A 6000-nucleotide genomic window follows, 5' to 3' on the forward strand; every position below is an offset into this window, starting at 1 on the left:
GCTGGCACACTTTCTTTCTCGGCGAGAAGTCATGGAGAAGCTTTTGGCTAGGATGCAGACGACGAGAGAGGCAGAAACCAAAAGTCCGGAGCTGTCCGGAGCGAAGTGCCGCTCGCGGGCGTCTTTCGCCCGAAGCAGCGCTCCGGAGCGCACCGCCACCGGCACAAGCAGCAGTGCGCGAAGAAGCGGCTCTTTCGCCTTCGCTAGACGGAGAGCCGGCAGCTTGCAGGAGGTGAAGAAGCAAGCCGCACGACACCAGCATTGTGTGCTCAGATGTCGAACTTCTGCGGGATGGTGGATTGCCACTCGCATGCCTTTGAAAATCACGTTAGCATGCGAATGGAAGAAGTTTTTGGACAACTTTGCAATGCATCTTGCTAGTGCTCCTGCAACACTCCGTGGAAACTCTTGCGGGTCTCTTTGCGCTGCGAGATGCAAAGAACTGGGTGAACTCGTCAAGCAAGATCGGAAGATGTTTGCAGTGCTGGCACACTTTCTCTCTCGGCGAGAAGTCATGGAGAAGCTTTTGGCTAGGATGCAGACGACGAGAGAGGCAGAAGCCGGAGGTACGGAGCTGTCCGGAGCGAAGTGCCGCTCGCGGGCGTCTTTCGCCCGAAGCAGCGCTCCGGAGCGCACCGCCACCGGCACAAGCAGCAGTGCGCGAAGAAGCGGCTCTTTCGCCTTCGGTAGACGGAGAGCCGGCAGCTTGCAGGAGGTGAAGAAGCAAGCCGCACGACACCAGCATTGTGTGCGCAGATGTCGAACTGCTGCGGGATGGTGGATTGCCACTCGCATGCCTTTGAAAATCACGTTAGCATGCGAATGGAAGAAGTTTTTGGACAACTTTGCAATGCATCTTGCTAGAGCTCCTGAAACACTCCGTAGAAACTCTTGCAGGTCTCTTTGCGCTGCGAGATGCAAAGAACTGGGTGAACTCGTCAAGCAAGATCGGAAGATGTTTGCAGTGCTGGCACACTTTCTTTCTCGGCGAGAAGTCATGGAGAAGCTTTTGGCTAGGATGCAGACGACGAGAGAGGCAGAAACCAAAAGTACGGAGCTGTCCGGAGCGAAGTGCCGCTCGCGGGCGTCTTTCGCCCGAAGCAGCGCTCCGGAGCGCACCGCCACCGGCACAAGCAGCAGTGCGCGAAGAAGCGGCTCTTTCGCCTTCGGTAGACGGAGAGCCGGCAGCTTGCAGGAGGTGAAGAAGCAAGCCGCACGACACCAGCATTGTGTGCTCAGATGTCGAACTTCTGCGGGATGGTGGATTGCCACTCGCATGCCTTTGAAAATCACGTTAGCATGCGAATGGAAGAAGTTTTTGGACAACTTTGCAATGCATCTTGCTAGAGCTCCTGAAACACTCCGTGGAAACTCTTGCGGGTCTCTTTGCGCTGCGAGATGCAAAGAACTGGGTGAACTCGTCAAGCAAGATCGGAAGATGTTTGCAGTGCTGGCACACTTTCTTTCTCGGCGAGAAGTCATGGAGAAGCTTTTGGCTAGGATGCAGACGACGAGAGAGGCAGAAACCAAAAGTACGGGGCTGTCCGGAGCGAAGTGCCGCTGGCGGGCGTCTTTCGCCCGAAGCAGCGCTCCGGAGCGCACCGCCACCGGCACAAGCAGCAGTGCGCGAAGAAGCGGCTCTTTCGCCTTCGCTAGACGGACAGCCGGCAGCTTGCAGGAGGTGCAGATGCAAGCCGCACGACACCGGCATTGTGTGCGCCGATGTCGAACTGCTGCGGGATGGTGGATTGCCACTCGCATGCCTTTGAAAATCACGTTAGCATGCGAATGGAAGAAGTTTTTGGACAACTTTGCAATGCATCTTGCTAGTGCTCCTGCAACACTCCGTGGAAACTCTTGCGGGTCTCTTTGCGCTGCGAGATGCAAAGAACTGGGTGAACTCGTCAAGCAAGATCGGAAGATGTTTGCAGTGCTGGCACACTTTCTCTCTCGGCGAGAAGTCATGGAGAAGCTTTTGGCTAGGATGCAGACGACGAGAGAGGCAGAAGCCGGAGGTACGGAGCTGTCCGGAGCGAAGTGCCGCTCGCGGGCGTCTTTCGCCCGAAGCAGCGCTCCGGAGCGCACCGCCACCGGCACTAGCAGCAGTGCGCGAAGAAGCGGCTCTTTCGCCTTCGCTAGACGGAGAGCCGGCAGCTTGCAGGAGGTGAAGAAGCAAGCCGCACGACACCAGCATTGTGTGCGCAGATGTCGAACTGCTGCGGGATGGTGGATTGCCACTCGCATGCCTTTGAAAATCACGTTAGCATGCGAATGGAAGAAGTTTTTGGACAACTTTGCAATGCATCTTGCTAGAGCTCCTGCAACACTCCGTAGAAACTCTTGCAGGTCTCTTTGCGCTGCGAGATGCAAAGAACTGGGTGAACTCGTCAAGCAAGATCGGAAGATGTTTGCAGAGCTGGCACACTTTCTCTCTCGGCGAGAAGTCATGGAGAAGCTTTTGGCTAGGATGCAGACGACGAGAGAGGCAGAAACCAGAGGTACGGAGCTGTCCGGAGCGAAGTGCCGCTCGCGGGCGTCTTTCGCCCGAAGCAGCGCTCCGGAGCGCACCGCCACCGGCACAAGCAGCAGTGCGCGAAGAAGCGGCTCTTTCGCCTTCGGTAGACGGAGAGCCGGCAGCTTGCAGGAGGTGAAGAAGCAAGCCGCACGACACCAGCATTGTGTGCTCAGATGTCGAACTGCTGCAGGATGGTGGATTGCCACTCGCATGCCTTTGAAAATCACGTTAGCATGCGAATGGAAGAAGTTTTTGGACAACTTTGCAATGCATCTTGCTAGAGCTCCTGAAACACTCCGTGGAAACTCTTGCGGGTCTCTTTGCGCTGCGAGATGCAAAGAACTGGGTGAACTCGTCAAGCAAGATCGGAAGATGTTTGCAGAGCTGGCACACTTTCTTTCTCGGCGAGAAGTCATGGAGAAGCTTTTGGCTAGGATGCAGACGACGAGAGAGGCAGAAACCAAAAGTACGGAGCTGTCCGGAGCGAAGTGCCGCTCGCGGGCGTCTTTCGCCCGAAGCAGCGCTCCGGAGCGCACCGCCACCGGCACAACCAGCAGTGCGCGAAGAAGCGGCTCTTTCGCCTTCGCTAGACGGAGAGCCGGCAGCTTGCAGGAGGTGAAGAAGCAAGCCGCACGACACCAGCATTGTGTGCGCAGATGTCGAACTGCTGCGGGATGGTGGATTGCCACTCGCATGCCTTTGAAAATCACGTTAGCATGCGAATGGAAGAAGTTTTTGGACAACTTTGCAATGCATCTTGCTAGAGCTCCTGCAACACTCCGTGGAAACTCTTGCGGGTCTCTTTGCGCTGCGAGATGCAAAGAACTGGGTGAACTCGTCAAGCAAGATCGGAAGATGTTTGCAGTGCTGGCACACTTTCTCTCTCGGCGAGAAGTCATGGAGAAGCTTTTGGCTAGGATGCAGACGACGAGAGAGGCAGAAGCCGGAGGTACGGAGCTGTCCGGAGCGAAGTGCCGCTCGCGGGCGTCTTTCGCCCGAAGCAGCGCTCCGGAGCGCACCGCCACCGGCACAAGCAGCAGTGCGCGAAGAAGCGGCTCTTTCGCCTTCGGTAGACGGAGAGCCGGACGCATGCAGGAGGTGAAGAAGCAAGCCGCACAACAGCATCCTTGTGTGCTCAGATGTCGAACTTCTGCGGGATGGTGGATTGCCACTCGCATGCCTTTGAAAATCACGTTAGCATGCGAATGGAAGAAGTTTTTGGACAACTTTGCAATGCATCTTGCTAGTGCTCCTGCAACACTCCGTGGAAACTCTTGCGGGTCTCTTTGCGCTGCGAGATGCAAAGAACTGGGTGAACTCGTCAAGCAAGATCGGAAGATGTTTGCAGAGCTGGCACACTTTCTTTCTCGGCGAGAAGTCATGGAGAAGCTTTTGGCTAGGATGCAGACGACGAGAGAGGCAGAAACCAAAAGTCCGGAGCTGTCCGGAGCGAAGTGCCGCTGGCGGGCGTCTTTCGCCCGAAGCAGCGCTCCGGAGCGCACCGCCACCGGCACAAGCAGCAGTGCGCGAAGAAGCGGCTCTTTCGCCTTCGGTAGACGGAGAGCCGGACGCATGCAGGAGGTGAAGAAGCAAGCCGCACAACAGCGGAATTGTGTGCTCAGATGTCGAACTTCTGCGGGATGGTGGATTGCCACTCGCATGCCTTTGAAAATCATGTTAGCATGCGAATGGAAGAAGTTTTTGGACAACTTTGCAATGCATCTTGCTAGTGCTCCTGAAACACTCCGTGGAAACTCTTGCGGGTCTCTTTGCGCTGCGAGATGCAAAGAACTGGGTGAACTCGTCAAGCAAGATCGGAAGATGTTTGCAGTGCTGGCACACTTTCTCTCTCGGCGAGAAGTCATGGAGAAGCTTTTGGCTAGGATGCAGACGACGAGAGAGGCAGAAGCCAAAGGTACGGAGCTGTCCGGAGCGAAGTGCCGCTCGCGGGCGTCTTTCGCCCGAAGCAGCGCTCCGGAGCGCACCGCCACCGGCACAAGCAGCAGTGCGCGAAGAAGCGGCTCTTTCGCCTTCGGTAGACGGAGAGCCGGCAGCTTGCAGGAGGTGAAGAAGCAAGCCGCACAACACCAGCATTGTGTGCGCAGATGTCGAACTGCTGCGGGATGGTGGATTGCCACTCGCATGCCTTTGAAAATCACGTTAGCATGCGAATGGAAGAAGTTTTTGGACAACTTTGCGCTGCGAGATGCAAAGAACTGGGTGAACTCGTCAAGCAAGATCGGAAGATGTTTGCAGTGCTGGCACACTTTTTTCTCGGCGAGAAGTCATGGAGAAGCTTTTGGCTAGGATGCAGACGACGAGAGAGGCAGAAACCAAAAGTACGGAGCTGTCCGGAGCGAAGTGCCGCTCGCGGGCGTCTTTCGCCGAAGCAGCGCTCCGGAGCGCACCGCCACCGGCACAAGCAGCAGTGCGCGAAGAAGCGGCTCTTTCGCCTTCGGTAGACGGAGAGCCGGCAGCTTGCAGGAGGTGAAGAAGCAAGCCGCACGACAGCAGCATTGTGTGCGCAGCTCTCGAACTGCTGCGGGATGGTGGATTGCCACTCGCATGCCTTTGAAAATCACGTTAGCATGCGAATGGAAGAAGTTTTTGGACAACTTTGCAATGCATCTTGCTAGAGCTCCTGAAACACTCCGTAGAAACTCTTGCAGGTCTCTTTGCGCTGCGAGATGCAAAGAACTGGGTGAACTCGTCAAGCAAGATCGGAAGATGTTTGCAGTGCTGGCACACTTTCTCTCTCGGCGAGAAGTCATGGAGAAGCTTTTGGCTAGGATGCAGACGACGAGAGAGGCAGAAGCCGGAGGTACGGAGCTGTCCGGAGCGAAGTGCCGCTCGCGGGCGTCTTTCGCCCGAAGCAGCGCTCCGGAGCGCACCGCCACCGGCACAAGCAGCAGTGCGCGAAGAAGCGGCTCTTTCGCCTTCGGTAGACGGAGAGCCGGACGCATGCAGGAGGGGAAGAAGCAAGCCGCACAACAGCGGAATTGTGTGCGCAGCTGTCGAACTGCTGCGGGATGGTGGATTGCCACTCGCATGCCTTTGAAAATCATGTTAGCATGCGAATGGAAGAAGTTTTTGGACAACTTTGCAATGCATCTTGCTAGAGCTCCTGAAACACTCCGTAGAAACTCTTGCAGGTCTCTTTGCGCTGCGAGATGCAAAGAACTGGGTGAACTCGTCAAGCAAGATCGGAAGATGTTTGCCGAGCTGGCACACTTTCTTTCTCGGCGAGAAGTCATGGAGAAGCTTTTGGCTAGGATGCAGACGACGACAGAGGCAGAAACCAGAAGTCCGGAGCTGTCCGGAGCGAAGTGCCGCTCGCGGGCGTCTTTCGCCCCAAGCAGCGCTCCGGAGCGCACCGCCACTGGCACAAGCAGCAGTGCGCGAAGAAGCGGCTCTTTCGCCTTCGGTAGACGGAGAACCGGCAGCTTGCAGGAGGTGAAGAAGCAAGCCGCACGACACCAGCATTG

Source organism: Motacilla alba, chromosome 1, assembly GCF_015832195.1.
Source record: "Motacilla alba alba isolate MOTALB_02 chromosome 1, Motacilla_alba_V1.0_pri, whole genome shotgun sequence".
Classification (NCBI taxonomy): domain Eukaryota; kingdom Metazoa; phylum Chordata; class Aves; order Passeriformes; family Motacillidae; genus Motacilla; species Motacilla alba.